The 18,106-nt window shown below is 45.4% G+C and overlaps 1 protein-coding gene across 2 annotated transcripts in view; it reads left to right on the top strand.

The window, feature by feature from the left end:
- Window positions 1-4,012: 4,012 nt before the first annotated feature.
- CSNK2A1 (casein kinase 2 alpha 1) overlaps window positions 4,013-18,106 on the top strand; it is a 39,989-nt gene continuing 25,895 nt past the window's right edge. The window contains exons 1-2 of one of the 2 annotated variants that reach the window (XM_033153813.1): window positions 4,022-4,133; window positions 12,617-12,658. The gene's annotated coding sequence lies outside the window, so the exon portion shown is untranslated. Of the gene's footprint in view, window positions 4,134-12,616; window positions 12,659-18,106 lie in introns of both variants that reach the window. The other variant, XM_033153814.1, reaches the window with a different exon arrangement.

The raw sequence follows: 18,106 nt of genomic DNA, 5'->3' as shown, positions 1-18,106 counted from the left end.
CAAGATTTGCAGACACACTGCCCAGGCTTGTGTCCAGGGAGGTCACTTAGGTGTCGCTAACGCAGCAAAAACAACGCGTGAGGCAGCAGTTATGAGTTCCCGGTCTCTGCAGCCACAGCGGGCGCTGCGATCCTCCATCAGCTTGATTTGGCTCCCGGAGACACACTCCGTGGTCTCTTGTTGTATGCCAACAACCTTTACACATGTGTCAAGCTGACTTAGCAACATCTAGTTACAAGAAAGGAAGTTCTGACTAAACATCAGGAAGAACTTTGACAGCAAGAGCTGTGCAAGAGCTATTCGGCAGTGGAATGGTCTCCCTCAGGAGGTGGTGGACTCTCTTTCATTTGATGTTTCTAAGCAGAGTCAAGGATGCTTTAGCTGAGATTCCTGCATTGCAGGGGGTTGGACTAGAAGACCCTTCCAACTAAAGAGTTCTACGATTCTAGGAACATACCATAAAAGCTTTTGTAAGCTTTTTGTCAGGTGGTTCAGACACTTTTTGGGGGGGAGGAGGTGCCCAAATAATGACAAGTTGAAAGTAAATGGGGAGAAAGTTTAAATAGATGTGATACATTCATGGCTTATATGCATAAAGCCATATACAGCTTAGGACCAGGATTCCTGAAATATCATCTCACTCCTTATCTTCTTCTTCTTTGGCGATCACTTGTAGCCGAGTAAGATTGTCTTCTATAAACACGATTTAAGAATGAGTCCATAAGTGACCGTGGAGGCCAATTCTGGATCCACGTGTTCTTCCACAGCGGAGACATAGGTTTCTGGGCGGGAGTTGATCATGGTGTGGATTTTCCAAGTGTGCCTTCCTCCTAGCACGTTTCTCCCTTGCGTTCTGAGTTGCCCAATTGTTGGTGTTTATACTACATTTTTTAAAATTTGCCTTGAGACAGTCTTTAAACCTATTTTGTTGACCACCAGCATTACGCTTTCCATTTTTAAGTTCGGAATAGAGCAGTTGCTTTGGAAGACGATCATCAGGCATCCAGACAACATGACCAGTCCAACGAAGTTGACGTTGAAGAATCATTGCTTCAACACTGGTGATTTTTGCTTCTTCCACTACACTGGTATTAGTTTGCTTGTCTTCCCAAGCGATGTGTAAATTTTTTCGGAGACACCATTGATGGAATCTTTCGAGGAGTTGGAGATGGCATTTATAAGTGGTCCATGTTTCACAAGCATATAGTAAGGTTGGTAGTACAAAAGCTTTGAAAACAAGCATTTTGGTTTCCCTGCGAATGTCCCGGTCCTCAAACACCCTGCACTTTATATATCCAATTTATCACTGTGCTCTGCAAGTGAGGGAGTCCTGCAGATACCATCTTATACCAGAAGGTCTGTCTCAAGCAGTGTAGGAATCATAGAATTGTAGAGTTGGAAGGGATCCCAAGGGTCATCTAGTCCAACCCCCTGCAATGCAGGAGTCACAGCTACTAATCAAGGGGAGGGAACTGTCACTGTTGTCTTGTCACTGCCTACTGAAGATCTTCCTTTTCCAAAACGCCTTTCCAGTTCTTTCCCAGTCTACATCTGTACTGGAATTATTTTTAAGATATTCTGAATATGTTTTCATCACTTTTTGTTTGCTGCCCTGGCTTCCTTTGGAAGGAAGGATGGACAACAACAACAACAACAACAACAACAACAAAGCTGCTCTTGGAGCACCTATGAAAAACACTTTTGAGTTTTTGGGTGACTAATTAGCAGGAACACTCAGACTAATGGGTAGTTAGGGAATAGACAAAAGAGGATTATCATTCCTTAGGTCATTAAGGAATCAGAGAGTTTTCCTTAATGGCCTGAGCAAATTCTCCTGCCTTTGGAATGTGAGATGGATCACAACTCATTCTGAAGAAGTGTGCATGCACATGAAAGCATATACCAAGAACAAACTTAGTTGGTCTCTAAGGTGCTACTGGAAGGATTTTTTTTAAATTTTTAACTCATTCATTGCAAGTTTCCAGCTAAATGGGTAAGTGACACAACTTACGGTGCAGTGCAGGAGTCTCCCTGTGGTGGATCTGCTATCTATTGGAGGGGTTTGCTGTGTTATGCTATGGTTTATTACAATCTAGGAACATATCACTTTTTGGCCCAGAAGACACCAGCCACCAGCAGAAAAAGCACTTTCCCCATGCTTTTCATGTGGCTTGGTAACTCCAGCCCTACCTGGAAAAAGCAAATCTAGCCTCAAGCTACCTTGTTGTTGTTCAGTCGTTCAGTCATGTCCGACTCTTCGTGACCCCAAGGACCAGAGCACGCCAGACACCCCTATCCTCCACTGCCTCCCGCATTTTGGCCAAACTCATGCCAGTCGCTTCAAGAACACTGTCCAACCATCTCATCCTCTGTTGTCCCCTTCTCCTTGTGCCCTCCATCTTTCCCAACATCAGGGTCTTTTCCAGGCAGTTTTCTCTTCTCATGAGGTGGCCAAAGTACCTATGCACCAGTAAAAGGTAAAGGTAAAGGGACCCCTGACCATTAGGTCCAGTCGCAGACGACTTGGGTTGCGGTGCTCATATCGCTTTACTGGCCGAGGGAGCCGGCGTACAGCTTCTGGGTCATGTGGCTAGCATGACTAAGCCGCTTCTGGCGAACCAGAGCAGCGCACGGAAACGCCATTTACCTTCCTGCCGGAGCGGTCCTTATTTATCTACTTGCACTTTGACGTGCTTTCGAACTGCTAGGTTGGCAGGAGCAGGGACCGAGCAACAGGAGCTCATCCCGTCGCGGGGATTTGAACCACCAACCTTCTGATCGGCAAGCCCTAGGCTCTGTGGTTTAACCCACAGCGCCACCCGCGTTACGCCAAATATTGCACTGCCATCTGTGTGTGGGGTTGGGGACTGCATTTAAAGATAGTTCAGAAACTGGAAATGGAGGGAGCAAGGCGTGGGATTGTAATACATCAACGCTTTATCAGTCACATTGGTTACAAATTTAATCTGCTCATGGTATTAATCTTTAAAGCCTCAGGTGTCCTGGCATCAGATTAGTTTAATAACTGCCCTCCTTCATAAGAACATGCCCCACCCTTTAAAATCAGAAATCAAAATCCATACTTCCTGGTCCTTCTTCAACCAAAACCCAATCGGTAGGTACCAAGGACAGACTCTTCTCAGTAGTATCATCACTGTTGTAGATTTCCCCATTTGTGGAGGTCAGACAAGCAGAAGACAACACTAAGACAGATGAATAAATTGTCTGTTTTGTTCTCTGTAGAAGGAAGTTTCCAATGTTCATAAGGCAAGCCGTATAGGCATACCTACAGCTCTCTCTCTGTGTGATATAAAAATTGTAAGTTGTTATTAATACCGTGTTTTTAATGTACCACAATGGTTAACTGATGTCTTTTAAAAACAACAACTTTGTAATGGTTTTTATTGTGTGGCTTTCTGCTTTTGTTGCTGTAAACTGCTTTTATTTTTATGGCACAGCGGTATACAAACATTTTAATAAATGAATAAATAAAATAATGTTGCAACCCACCCTGAGACATTATTGATTCATTCATGTATTTAATAAAATTTATACACCGCTTGATTGTACAAAACAATCACCTCAAAACAGTTTGCAGAAAGATAAAAGAATAAAAGCGTGGGGCGGGGGAGGAATCAAAACCCTACTTTGAGACATACAAAAATTAAAATCACCTCGACTTCCTCGGCGTCTGGGTCGGCTTTTCTAAACGGGAAAGTTTTTGGCAGGCGCCGGGAAAGGTGTAGTGAAGGCTGTAACTCAAGAGGCAGGGAGTTCCAAAGTTCAGACGCTGACAAACCAGGATAATAATAATAATAATAATACTCTCCCACCTCTGAACAGTTGCTAGTCAGAGTCCCCCAGCTCGGTCCCATCCTGCCTTTCAGAGAACTACACCTCCCAGAGGGCAACGCCTGGAAAGCGGCCTGCGCATGCGCCCTCGCCAGGCAGCGCAGAGAGAAGCCTCCCGAGTTCTAGAGAGGCCCGAGCGCGCGGCGCGGCAGCGACTTCCGTTTCCGGCCAGCCTCGCTCTGGGCCCTGCGGCTGGCGGCCGAGCCTTGTGCCTCCGCCATATTGTCTGTGTGAGGCCGGCGAGGGAGGCGCGGTGGTGGCTGCTGCCGCCTCCTCCTCAGGTGGGTGGCCGTAGGGGGTGCGGGAGCGCCTTCCCCGTCCCGAATGGACCCGGTGGGGGAGGGGGGAAGAAGGGGAAAGGGCAGGAGAAGGGGGAGGGCGGGGCTTCCTCGACTCCCCCTCCCCCCCATTTGGAGCCTCAAGGGAGGGGAGGGGGCGGCGGAGTGTGGGGGGGGGAGATATATAAAATGAGAAAAAGAGGGGTCTCTGGTTCTAGAAGAAGTGCGGCTCTTGCTTCTTCCCTCCCCCCCCCCATGAGGCAGCTGCATAGTATGGCAGCCTCTTGTGTGGGGGGGGGAGCGGGGAAGGGGAGGCTCCCCATCCTGGGTGAGGCTGCCAGTGGAGACGCCCCTGGGCGTGAAGGGAGCAGACCCCGCCCACCGCACCCCCCCCCCTGTGCACCGGTTGACCACTGGGACGCTTCCTTTTGTTGGGGGAGGGGGTAGGTGGGGGAGGGGAAAGAAAGCCCCCCTCCCAGTTGTGTGAGTCTGGGAACGAAGCAGGACAGTCCTTTGAAAGGTGCCCCCCACCCAAATGTGGCCCTTGCACTCTAGCAAAAAAAAAAAAGGTTATATTCTCTCGCCCCCCCCCTCAAAGATGTGTGTTCTGGCATATTCTTTTGCATATAATGGGGGGGGATCTGGGGGTTGGGGGGGAGGAAGGAGGGGTCCTGCTGAGGGTCTGCAGTGATTCTTCTGTGCTTGGGGGTGGGGGCAGAATGGAGAGGGGCAGGGGGGGAGATGATGGTGGATTTGTGTGTGTGTGTACGTGTGTGTATGTGAAAGGTTGCTTTTACCAAGGATCTTTTGCCCCTTTTCCAGGTTGCATAGGGGATCTCTTTCTGTGCCAGAGGCTGAAGGGTACCTGTTAATCTCTTTATTTGTGAGGTCCGCCAGTGCTTGAGCCTGAGCATCTTTCAGGAGGGGCTGTTGGGCTTGTGGTTCTGGGAGCTTGTTTGATGGTTGAGGACAGCCTAGGGTGGGGTCATTAATGCATGCTAATCTGCATTTCAAAAACAGAAACAAAGGTATTATCATTTCCTATGATTGTTTTCTCTTTGAGTAATTGTGGTAGGACAGTTCAGAAATCTAGGGTAAATATGTGAAAATTGCTGGTTCCTTTGCCCTATCATTATGGGGGATATAAGAATTACCTTGTTGGATCAGATGTCTAATTTAGCATCCTGTTTCCAACATTGGACAGCTGGAAGCCTCTAGGCACTACTGAGTAGAGTCATCCCCAGGGAACTTGTAGAGTCCTGACTGAGGTGCTCTTCTCCCAGCTAATTCCCAAGACCAGACTCTCTGTCTTCTTAGGACTAATTTGGGATGGGAGGTCTGATTGCCTTGTTCCAGCTAAATGTAGGAATGTTTTCTGAACAGTTGAAGAGTGCTCTCCCCAATTACTGTGGTGCTGATACTGTGGGGTCTTCTCCCCTTCCTGCAACCACCTGTATACAAAGACCAGACTTGATAGGATAGGACAGATATGTGTACCTGAAAACAGTAAAGTGTGATGTTTTAAAATCTACTCTTGATCCTACAAACTTGATTTCTTGGTGTCTGGGCTTCTGAAGTGTTTTCTGCCCTTGCTATTTGTTTTATTTTAATGATTTGTTGTCTCTTCTTTTCATGGATCATGCCCAAGAAAACTGTTCCTTCCTTGCTACGTGCAGTTGGTGTAAAGGGATGTCTTTTTCCACAATGATAGAAAAAAGGTATTAACTCCACACTAGGAAGTCGAGAAGCTGTATGTAAGTTAATGGGGTTAGAAATAAGAGAATGTGGGGAGCCAAAGAAACATTTCCAGTGAAAGTTTCAGAGCTTCTTACAGAGTTCTAGATTCCAGTCCTCCTAGCAGTTGGGGGGATGAATAAAAAAATAGTAGATGCAGGCATACAATATTCAGACTTTCTGATATTTTCCCCATTGTTGGGTATGAATATATGTAGCAAGTGCCCATTTTAGATCTGTTCATCTTCAGCTGAATTGGTTTCCTCCTTATCCCCATGAGAATGTAATATTACTAGGTAAGAAACACTCTTTCCCCATTACCTGACAAGTTGCATCATCTCAGTTTGGCTATATATTGGAACACTTTCATTTATTCTTGTAGGAATAGTGGGTTGGGAAGTGAGGGATAGCCTGAGAATGTTTCATGCTGCATACTAGAGCTTTTAAATCTTGGTCTTTAGGGAAGACTTCTCCTTCCTTTACCACTAGAATAGCAAGAGATTCCTTCCCAGGTTTTATTGTCATCCCTTGCAGGAGTATGATCCCACTACCAAGAGCACATCTGCCGTGGCTAAGTGGGCATGAGGGATGCTTCCCCAACCAGTAGCATATGCAAATGTCTGCCTGTAATTTGGTGACTGTGGTCAGGAAACTCCTGGTTCCAATAAGCTGTGCTAGCTGAAGACTGATCTCTTACCTTCTCCATACTGTGTTTCCCCTTGTGAGAGGTAGATCTCTGTTGTTGGCTTATTAGAGCTACAAGATTCTCTGCACATGCTTACCTGGTAGTTGAGTAGCATTGAACTCAATGAAGCTTGCTGCTCAGTAGACATGTATAGGATTGCACTGCTAATTGTTAATCAACTAACAATTTTGCTGGTTGATTGCAGAGACACACTTTTAACTGATAAAGGCAAATTTTAATTTGAGGTTGAGGGGCATCCCTGTTAGTGTACGTCTTTAGGCTGGTTCGGGTTTGTGGTGTTGTATGTCAAGAAAAATAAAGATGGCCTTGTTATCAGTGAATTGTATTTCATGAGGCTTCCTATATTAAGGATTTAGTGACAAACAGACTTATTTAAAATTATAAGCAATACAATGACAGGCTCATCCCCAATAGTAGCTGGTGGCTACTATTTTATTTATTAAAATTGAATACTGCTGAGGAGGGAAAGGCAGGGTATCAATTCATTATTTAATTTTTTTATACTGCTCTTTATCTGAAGATCGTGGGGAAGTTCGCAACATAAAAATTCAAAGAGAACACAAAATACATAATAAAAAAAACAAACCAATAAACCCCCCCTCCCGCAAACACATTTAAAAGGCCATAGAATGTTAATCAGGCAAAGGCCTGGTTATAGAGAAACGTTTTTGCCTGGTGCCTAAAGATATATGATGATGGTGCCAGGCGAGCCTCCCTGGAGAGACTGTCCTACAAACAGGGACAGGTAGGTAGCCGTGTTGGTCTGCCATAATCAAAACAAAATAAAAAGTATTTTTTTTTACTTCCAGTAGCACATTAGAGACCAACTAAGTTTGTTCTTGGTATGAGCTTTCGTGTGCATGCACACTTCTTCATACCAAGAACAAACTTAGTTGGTCTCTAAGGTGCTACTGAAAGGAATTTATTTATTTTTTATTTTGTTTCTACAAACGGAACCATCACAGAGAAGACCTTGCATAGAATCGTAGAGTTGGAAGGTGCCATGAGGGTCATCTAGTCCAACCCCCTGCAATGCAGGGATTTTTTGCCCAATGTGGGGCTCGAACTCACAACCTGGAGATGTTGATCCTTTGAAAACATCTCCGCGTAAGTCTTCAACACCCTAGCTATGGTTAGGAGAAGCAGAATAAATTATGCAAAATTAAGTTAATTCAAATGCACTTGCTTCATAGAATTTGGACAACAGAACACTGACTGCAAATCACAAAGCAGTGATACAGTCAGGAGTTCCTCATCTCTCTCTCTCTCTTTTTAACCATTTTGATAAGAATGTACCTTTTGGCCTGTGCAGCCACGCAAGAAAAAGCTGATTGCCCTGGAGAAAGTATCCTAAGATGTTTGTACAGTAGAGGTTTATGCCCCGAGGAAAACTTTCTTTCTTGCTGCTGATGGAAGCTAGCTTTCAAATTCTTGATTAGAATCATTAGTCGCCGCCAGAATGGAGTTTCACAAAACAATTTCAGCTTTTAAAATCCTCCTGTGCAGACCAAATCAAGCTTGAGCTCCACATAAAGGTTGCAGTGCATTACACCCTGCGTGTAATGTAAAGGATGACCTGCTAATAAACATGGGAAGCTTTTGTGTTGACCCCGCTCTAATGCAGTGTTTGGGTGAATATTTCTGTGGCCATTGGGCTATCGTAGAAATACACAGAATATAGCCAGCAGGGCTTGGAAATGTTGCCAGATCCATATTTTTGCTCCACCCACTTTTCTCAAAAACCCCACCCTCCGAGCCTGGCCAGACTTGGGAGGGTTTTTTTGTCATTCAGTGCTTGGATGGATGTGTGATACCGTGGCATGCATACTGGCTAGAGCTTGCTATCAAAATGTGGGTGTGCCTTTCTTAAATTATTCCAAATGAGAATTGCTCCTTTTGATGAGATGGGGTGCAGATATAGCCTGACTGACACTTTAAAATTCAATATGCTTGCCTACCTACCCAATGGAACAGTGACTTTGCATAAGGGTCTGCCTTTGCTCCCCATCTTTAACATTGTTACACCCTTTTCTTCAGCTTAAATGCTCAGGTGTCCTTGCAGAAACACAAATTCATTCTTCTCCACAGAGAGGACCCAGGTGTTTTTCCTTTCTTTTTTATTATGCTGCCCTTCAGAATAAATTTTTCCAGGGCACCTTACAAAAACAGAATAATTAATTAAATAAATAAATATTGTAACTAAATGCAAGAATTAAAACTCCAGGCAAGCGTTAAAAGGCCTATTGCGAAAGTTAACCTTTTTGAGTTAGTTACCTGGAAAGAATGGGTAGTCATCCACTACTGGCGAGTAGCTATCTGCAAGGTTACTTGGGTCCATGTGATCTCTGCTCTCAAACTCCAATCTTGCACCTTAGGAGTCTGAATTATGTTGCTCAATAAACCATGCAGATTACCTTTGTGCTCACTTAGCTCTGCTTTATGCCAATATTTAGCATTTCAGAATTGAGGCAGTGGTGGTATGACAATAGAGGATTGAGGTGGTTGAATGTTGGAAGGCTCTAGAGACAGAAGGTTGAGACTGGGGTGTGTGTTGCAGGTGGGGTGGGAAGGATGTTGGAAAGGTTCATGGAGGCTCTGCAGCTTGCTAAAGTCCAGGTCAGTCAAACCCTGACTGGAGCCATTGCCCGTCCTTTCTGAGCTCTGTACAGTATTTTCTTCATATGCTGAGATTTGCAAACTCAAATCTGCTGCAAAACCAAAGACTCCTTGTGAAAAGCACGCATTAGACTTTGAGACTGGCGGCTGTTTGTCTCATTTCTGTTTTGCTCTGTTCATGTGATGTTAGTTCTTGCATTTAATTGCAGAAGTGGCATGCTGGGCTCTCAGCAAGTGTGTTTAAATTATTTGCCACTGTGGATTATAAAGTGTGAAAAATAGGGCGAGTGAGAAAATGCCCCATTGAGATGAGTCAGGACATTTTGCATTCCTCTTAGAGATACAGTTCACACTCTCTGGGGAGGTGGGTACATGACACCACATCGTCTTTGCATCTGCTTATGGTACAAATTCAGAAGTCCATTCTTGAAGCTATTATGGTAAGCGATGCACTTTCTAAATAAAAATTGTGGGTTGAGGTTTTTATTTTTAGTTGGGGTTCTCTCCTCTTCCATCCCAAATGCAGATAGCTGTACAGACAAATGCCAAATCGGATACAGTCATACCTCTGGTTGCGTTCGCTGTGGGTTGTGTTCATCACGGGATACGAACGCGCCGAACCCGGAAGTACCAGAACGGGTTACTTCTGGGTTTGGCGCTTTGCGCATGTGCAGAAGACCAAATTGCGTCACGCACATGCACAGATTCGGTGCTTCAGGTTGCGCTCTTTTCATGTTGCGAACGGGCCTCTGGAACAGATCCCATTCGCAACCAGAGGTACCACTGTATTTTAATATTTGAGTACTGTTGTTGGAACTTGGTGTGGAAGGAAGGAAGGAGGGAAGGTGATCTTAAGAGAGGTTTCTTTTGAGGTAATCCTAATTTTCTGATCTTCTGCTAGTGGGTCAGGACTAATGAGGGCCACATGAGCAATGCTTACCACCATTAATAAAACAACTTTATTTGTTAAGAGAAAGGGGGGAGACATGAAAAGATGCAGCAAAGGCACCTTTGCACATTTTACTCTGACTTGCTTCAACTATGAACACTGTTAATAGTTACAAAAAAGAGAGAAACTCATCAGGTATGACTTCTCGTTTTTGCCTATTGATTTGCAGGTAACAAAACACTCTCTCTATAGAATTGTTAAGCTGCAGGGACCACTTCCTTGCTTTTCATCTGGTCATATTAGGTCTTAAGAACGAGGTTATATGTGGTAAGTTAGAAAGTGAGTCCTATTTTGTAGTTTGTGGGCGTTAAGACTGTGTTCTGATTCTTTAAGACATGAGCACTTGATTGAATTGGTATCTTGAAGTCCTTTGATGCTTAGGAAAGACAATGGTGGCAGCTGGAAAAGATAGCATTATCAGCTGGGTGGGGGTAGGCTGTATGCCTGAGCCCCCTTCTAATTCCTGTATGGATCAAGCACGGATTCAATTCCTGGAGTAGCAGAAGTAGCTTCCTTCCCTCTAAGTATGGGCTATTAAAGTAACAAAGGAATTGTCTCTGTGCTGGATACCAAATGGGTGGTCTCCCTCCCTCAATGGCTGGTAGTTAGAAAGACAGAGGCCAGAGTTGGGAGTTGAGTTATGTGAGCTAGAAGCAAGGCTGGGCAGCTGGGAGACAGAATCATGCCTGATTTCTGCTGGGATCCAAGGCTAGGGGAGAAGTAATACGTTCTTGGCGTGTTTGTGCTGTGAGCTCCTCCATCGTAGGCTCAAGTTGTATATATATGTAAATAAACCCTCTACAGTCATACCTCATGTTGCGTACGCTCTGTGTTGCGAACGTTCGGGATACGCACTCCCACACCCCGGAAGTGTTTTCCGGAGCATGCTCAAATCACGCGACTTCTGGGTTTTCGGGGTTTTTTTTACGTGCGTTCGAGTTACGCATGCACGCCCGTGTTACGCATGGCGACCCGGAACGGATCACGTTTGTAACCCAGGGTTCCACTGTACTATAAAGACACCACAGTCTCTGCTGTCCCTCATTCTGAGGAAATTGATTCCTGGGTAAGCACATGGAAACCCTCTGGAATCTCACATCACCTGGGGATTGGGGTGGCCCACAACCATATGGTCTGGGGGGCACAAACCTGGAAATGTGGTTGACGTTCCCAAAAATATGATCCGGCTTGCATGAAATAGTAAGTAATACCCAGGAATGACTATTTAGTTCTAGTTGAAACCAGAAGCATTATTGGCATTTGGAGCCTTGTCAAGAAAGTACAGAGCACGTTTCTCTTAGTAGTAGCTAAGATTTGTACATTGAAAGTAGGGAAATTGGCAGCTGTCCCAGATATTATTCTGTGGTTGAAGAAAAAAGAAAGTGTGAAACCTTGGAGCAATCAAGAAATTAAGCATTAGTCAGATAACGAGACAGAAAATTGCATTTGGACAAATGCATTGCAGTAGGTGTGCAGTTTTGTCTTCAGGAAACGTTGTATGCATGAACATGGGTTTGTAAAAATACCCTCAGAGTGAGATGTTTGTGTTGGTATTTGACTTTTCAGTAATTGAGATATTTTGAGTATTTCAGATTCGTTAGGAGGTTGTGATCTACCTATGTATTTGTGTTGCATATCATATTTGACTTTTCCACATTGTTCTGCATTTTAATAGTTAACAACACGTGTGTGTGTGTGTCTCCATTTCCCCCCTTTCAGCGTGCAGTTGTGCACGGGAGGTGTGGCTTTCTCCCTGCACCCAAAGCCCTTTCAAGCTTGGAACACCTGTGGGAGCCAGGCATGCCTTTGCTTTCCCTTCAGGTCTGAACTATTGTGGTTTAGTTGTGTGTCAAATGAGTGCGCACTGCACCTGGCAGAGGCAGAGCAACTCTCTGCCTTCCCTCTCCAGCTCTAAGCTGCTGGGGGAGGAGTGAGGGCTTGTTGTCTTCCATGCTTTGCTTGAGACATGGCAGCATAGCTGTCAACTTTCCCTTTTTTGCGGGAAATTCCCTTATTCCTGCGCCGTTTCTCATTGCAAAAAAGGGGAAAGTTGACAGCTATGGCCGTTTCCCAATGCAAAAAAAGGAAGGTTGACAGCTCTGCATGGCACCCTGCCCCTTGGGAAAAGGAGGTACTGATCCCAAAACCTGTTGAGCTGTGATCCTCAGGGTTTGCACAATTCCCTTCTACATCACTGCTTTATACATGGTCTGAGACCTGGTTGTCTTGAAGGATCACCCAGTCCAACATAAATTTGCTTGTTGGTTTGAGATGGTCTTTTCAGGCCCTTCTCTTGGTGCCTTGCTGTTTAAAGGCCAGGGCTGTTCATCCGATCACTAGTTAGGTTTTATTTTTTAGGCATCATGTCAAGTTCCTTCCATTCTCCCAGGCTTTTAATGCTCCATAGTCCGTTCTGCTGCTTTAAAATCTTATTAATGATTTTGCTGCCGTTTTTCACAATGCTTTCTCTTGTTCATCTAGGTTTTGTTTGTGAGCCATCCTGAAAATGCCTTAAATTATAAGGTAGGGGAAATTGATTTTTTAAAAAATTAACTTTTAGAGTAGTGTTTAGGAACTAGAACTTACAAACTACCTAAAACAAAGTGAACTTGCAATATCAGATTTTACTCGGTTCTTACAAATTCTTGACTCAGTTTTTCGTTTTTTTCGCAGAAACTTTTCTCTTGATATTGCAAGTTCACTTTATTTTAGGTAGCTTGTAAGCTTTCGTGGCACTTTGTAAGTAATTGTCTCTTTTTCACAAATTTGATAAATGGTGTAAAATTATTTTTGAACAACTGCGTTAATATTTGTCGCCAACGTGCTGTACGAGTCGCACTATCTTCATCAACAGCACAGGTTGCATTTTTCTAGCAAGGCAATGAATCAGGCTGTTTCTCAACTGATAGAAAAGGAGAAGTTTTTCCCCCTTCTTGTATAATACTTTGATCTCTGGACCGTCCAGTGATGCTGAAGGTTGGACAGACAAAATAAAAGACAGATAAAGTAGCACATAAACTGTGGAATTAGCATCCACAAGAAGTAGCAATGGCCACCAACCAGTGTTAGAAACTCAGATATATAAACTGGGCACCAAATGGCTCCTTTAACCAGGGTTACAGTCACCAAAAAGGAATGCCTAGTTGCCATTTGGGGGCCAGACAGCTTTAGAGTCGTATTTTTCAATAAGACTTTTTGGTTCCTGAAATTCATTCTGATGGTGCAGCTAAAATACTGTATTTAATGCGCCATCCAATTTAATGCGCATCTCAATTTTCAGAACCTTGAAACCAAAAAAAGTATTTGCTGGCAAATGTCAATGTGCCATCGAATCTAATGCACACCTTAATTTTTGCAATGTAATTTGGCCAAAAAAGGTGCACATGAGATGTGAGTAAATACGGTATAGCAGAATTCTACAGGATGTGTTGATAGGGTGTGAAAACAGTCAAGATCCAAGGATCCCCAAGCATGCACCTCCAGATGGTAGAGATGTTAGGTGCCATCCTGTCACCCGGGCATCTTCACTTGATCACAAGTGGCCAATAGCCAGGTGCAAAATGCGCCCGGTGAATTCTGAACACTGATATCCTCCCCTTAGCTGGGTTGTGCCTTTTCTTTTCCATAAAACTCATTTCTAGTTCCTGCCAGTGTACCTTGGGGCTTGACTCTCCAGAATCAATTCATCGGGCCAGTTTGGAGAGAAAACCCTGCTTAACTGTGCTGCAGGAAGCTTTCCACAAGTCAAGGCAAAGCCTTGTGTTTAAGCGTTAGTCTCACAGCCATGGGCAACAAGGAATTGCATGCATGTTGAGTGAAGGAAAAGGAGGGATAAAGTACTCTGTCCCTCCCCGTGAACTATTGTTGTTGTTCAGTCGTTCAGTCGTGTCCGACTCTCCGTGACCCCATGGACCAGAGCACGCCAGGCACGCCTATCTTTCATTGCCTCCTGCAGTTTGGCCGTGAACTATTAGAGGAGAGAAACTCCCTTGTTTGCAACTGTGTAGGAATGCTGAAGGTTGTTGCAGGAGTATCAGAGCTGTCTGTTTTTGCCTCTGCCAGCCCCCAGCAGGCTAGCACAGATGCTGGCAGGTTAGTAACTTTTGTGGACTTTTTTAAAAACAAGGATGCTTTTAGATGGAGCTGTGAGGGAGCGATATTAGGATATCTTCCTAAGGAACAACTTTTCTCTCTTCTCTGTTTGGGAGCACAGCCTGTCTGGGATGTTCCAGGGTCACTTCAGAGCTCAGCAGGTGCTTTCAAATGTGGCAATGTCCCACCCTCCAGAGGTTATCCAGTTTCATCAGCACCACCCAGCTCCAAGACTTCCTGGCAATTGCAGCCTCCCAGGGATCCTACTTGCCAATATGCTAATACTCTGACTTTGTTTCAGGGCCTGGGCTTGTTTGCGCTGGCAAGGCAGAGAGAGGAGGTTTCCAAATTGTTCATTTCACTCAGTTTCTAGCGCGAAGCTGCTAAAGCGGTTGTGCTTAATTTTGAAAATAAGCTGATTGAGCACCAGTTTTGCTTTAAGGACTGGAAAAATCCCATTTGTTTGGGTGACTAAAACTTTGATGCTGCTACCTAGGAATTCTGAATTTTTCTTCGGCCTTGGTTTCCTGCTCAGGATATTGGCTCACTCAGGGTAATGCTAAAAGATTTAGAATAAAAGGTTCAATGAAAGAAATTGCTATATTGCTGGGAAATCACAGGAGAGTTAATTCATCAGCTGAATTTTCCAGCTTAGTAGCGTTACAGCCAAGCCCCTGGCACTGGCTACCAAGGCTGGCACAGTATTTACCAGGAAACTTGTTTTTTTCCTTTCCCTGAGCCAACTTGGGGTGGGACAAGAGGGTCAAACATAGCATTAAAAGGAACCCCCCTGGAGTTCATTCTGAGCCAGAGGGACAGGGAAATTGTTCTTCTTCCGCCCTTCCAATCTGCTGTGGCAGTTGCATGTTAAGGCTGAGGGGAGGAAAAGACCAGGTGTCTGACTGGAAGGAGGAAGAAAGGGGGATGAGGAGCAGCACAGCAGCAGCTCAGGCCAGCATTTGAGGAAAGAGAAGCTGTGAAGCCTTGGGTAGCAGTGTGTTGGCCGCCTTGCTCAGGGCTGGGACCTGTCTCAGTCAGAGCTCGGCTTGAAAGGCAAATCCTACACAAAAGAACTTAAGAGAATTGGTGATGGTGTATAAAGGAAGGGAAGGATTGGTCAGTAGAGAGCTGGAAAGCAGGATAGTCATTCACTCTGATCTCTTAGGATGGGTCAGCAAGGCCTACCGGGCAGGGGCCGGATCTCTCCCACGGAGATCCTCCGTGTGCCGGGCTGGCGCAGCGCGACGGCAGAAATTGCGTCTGCGCATATCCACGGCACTGGAAATCGCTTCTGAGCATGCTCAGACGCCGAAAATCGTGCCTGTGCAGAAGCAATTTCTGGTGTCTGGGCATGCGCAGAAGCGATTTCCGGAGCCGCAGAAGAGAGTCCCCACACCGTGCTGTGCCGGTTTAGTGCAGCGCACAGGGACTCGCCAAGCGGGCGGCTCAGTTCAGGAGTGGCTCATGGGCCAGTTAAGCGACCCTCATGGGCCACCTCCAGCCCATGGGCCTTAGGTTGCCGACCTCTGTCTTAGGTGAATCCTTCTACAGGTAGGTAGCCGTGTTGGTCTGCCATAGTAAAAAATAAAAATAAATAAAAAATCCTTCCAGTAGCACCTTAGAGACCAACTAAGTTTGTTCTTGGTATGAGCTTTCATGTGCATGCACACTTCTTCAGATAGGTGAATCCTTGTTTTGATTTGGGGGTGCTTGGATATCGTGCTGCACTTATCCCATAAAACACTGACTCTGCAAATATTAGGCTGTAGGGAACAAGCCTAAAAGCTGCATGTTCTAAGAGGAGAAGCTGAAGGTGAAGATTCTTCTCTGGCTTCAACAGAGAAGTGGGCAGATTAATGGTGGAGAGGGCTATTGAAGGCGGTTAGGCATGATGGCTCTGCTCTGCTTCCACAGTTGGAGGCAGCAATGCTTCTGTATACCAGTTGCTGCAGGAGGGCAGAGGGCTCTTGTGCTCGAATTCTTCTCATAGGCTTCCTGCAGGCATCTGGTTTGGCCACTGTGAGAACAGGATCCTGGACTGGATGGGCCATTGCCCTGATCCAGCAGGCTTTTATGTTCCCTCCTCCCCTTACTCAGCTAGAGAAGCCTCATTGCCAGCAGTCAGTGAGTAAAAGACCGGCTCCGAGGCACAACTCTTCAAGCGCTGTGATGGCGTCGGTAGGGTTGCTAACGGGGCCAGAACAGTTTCTTCACTGGGAATGCTTTACTGTGTAATTTATACAGTCTTTTCTCCAGCTGTCTCCCTCCTGCAGAGTTTGCCCTGTGTGAGAAGGACCACATTCTCACTCCCCAACCCCTGCTGTTTCCATGGGTGTAAATATTCAGTATGGATCTGTCCCGAGGTTGGGTTGGGGGGGGCAGAGGCACTTAACTGTTGTCACCATGTAGATACCCCTCAAAAGTTAAGGCAAGCTGTGGCGCATGCTGTGCCCCAGCCAGAGTTATCTGCAAACAAATGGGCAGGGTGTGGTTAGGGTGGAGAACGCAGTGACATCTCCTCATCCAGAGGATTTCAAGATTTGCCAGTAACTGTCCTTTCATGAGTGCTTCAGATATGGAGTGGGAGCTGTGAATGCCTCCCTTCTCTTCAGTTTTATGATTTTGCTCCCTTGAAATTAAAAAAAAAGTAAGGAGGTGGAGCAATGGACAAGAAAGGGAATAAACACTTAATTTCTAAATTTGCGGCCACAGTAAAAAGGAGGCGATGGGATAATAATAATAATAATAATAATAATAATGTATTACTTACACTCCGCCTATCTAGCTGGGTTTCCCCAGCCACTCTGGGTGGCTTCCAACAAAAGAATAAAAATACATTAAAACATCAGTAATTAAAAATGTCCCTAAACAGGGCTGCCTTCAGATGTCTTCTAAACACCAGCTAGTTGTTTATTTCCTTGGCATCTGATGGGAGGGCGTTCCACAGGGAGGGTGCCACCACCGAGAAGGCCCTCTGCCTGGTTCCCTGTAGCTTCACTTCTCACAGTGAGGGAACCACCAGAAGGCCCTCGGCGCAGGATCTCAGTGTGCAGGTTGAACAATGGGCATGGAGACGCTCCTTCAGGATGCTCCCCATCGCTAATCCAACTAGAGAGGTTAATTGCACAAAACGAGAGAGGGACCTGGTTCACACATCACATTGAAACATAGTGGGCAGTATCCAACTAACTTATTCCACCAGCCCAAATATTTCTACTTGCACTATGGAATGCCCCCCACTTGGCTCCCCACACCCACCCTGCACCCTCCCCAAATCTGCTCCAGAGGGTTTGGAAAACCTGCTTCTTCCCCCAAAACAGATTTTGGGGGCTTACAGGGGGAGGAAGTTCTGTTGCACAAGTGGAAATCCTTACGGTGATGAAACGTGTTAGTTGGGGTACCACCCAGCAAAAACAAACTGTGGTTTAGTGTGCATGAGCAGTGTGCTTGTGCAGAAACGGCGGGCTCTTCATTCCTCACTACCATACACTTGTGGGGAAGAAGCCTGATCCGAACCTGAGCTTATGGTTTGTTTCCTCCAAACAAGCAATAGGCCAAGAACACCCTTTGCTTCTGCCCATGCTTTTAAACAGTGGTGAACAAACCAGAAGCCCAGGTTATGCCAGACCATGCCTGGTTTCCCTGCAGCAGGAACAGGGAAGAGCAAAGAGCCTTTAGTTGCAGCAACCTGCTACCCATTCACATTAAAGCAAGGTTAATAAACTACAGTTCAATGTGACATTCCAAGCAGACTGCTCACACACATGTATATTGTACCTTTATTTCAAAACACGGAGCAAGGCAATTTGCTGGCAGTCCAGAATGCCCGGGTTCTTGTAGAAACAAGTAGTTAGCAAGCAGAGCATCCTTTCCCCCATT

The sequence above is a fragment of the Lacerta agilis genome, chromosome 6 (genome assembly GCF_009819535.1).
Source record: "Lacerta agilis isolate rLacAgi1 chromosome 6, rLacAgi1.pri, whole genome shotgun sequence".
Lineage (NCBI taxonomy): Eukaryota > Metazoa > Chordata > Lepidosauria > Squamata > Lacertidae > Lacerta > Lacerta agilis.
Note: the sequence above shows the minus strand (reverse complement) of the source record. Positions and strands in the feature narration are given on the sequence as shown.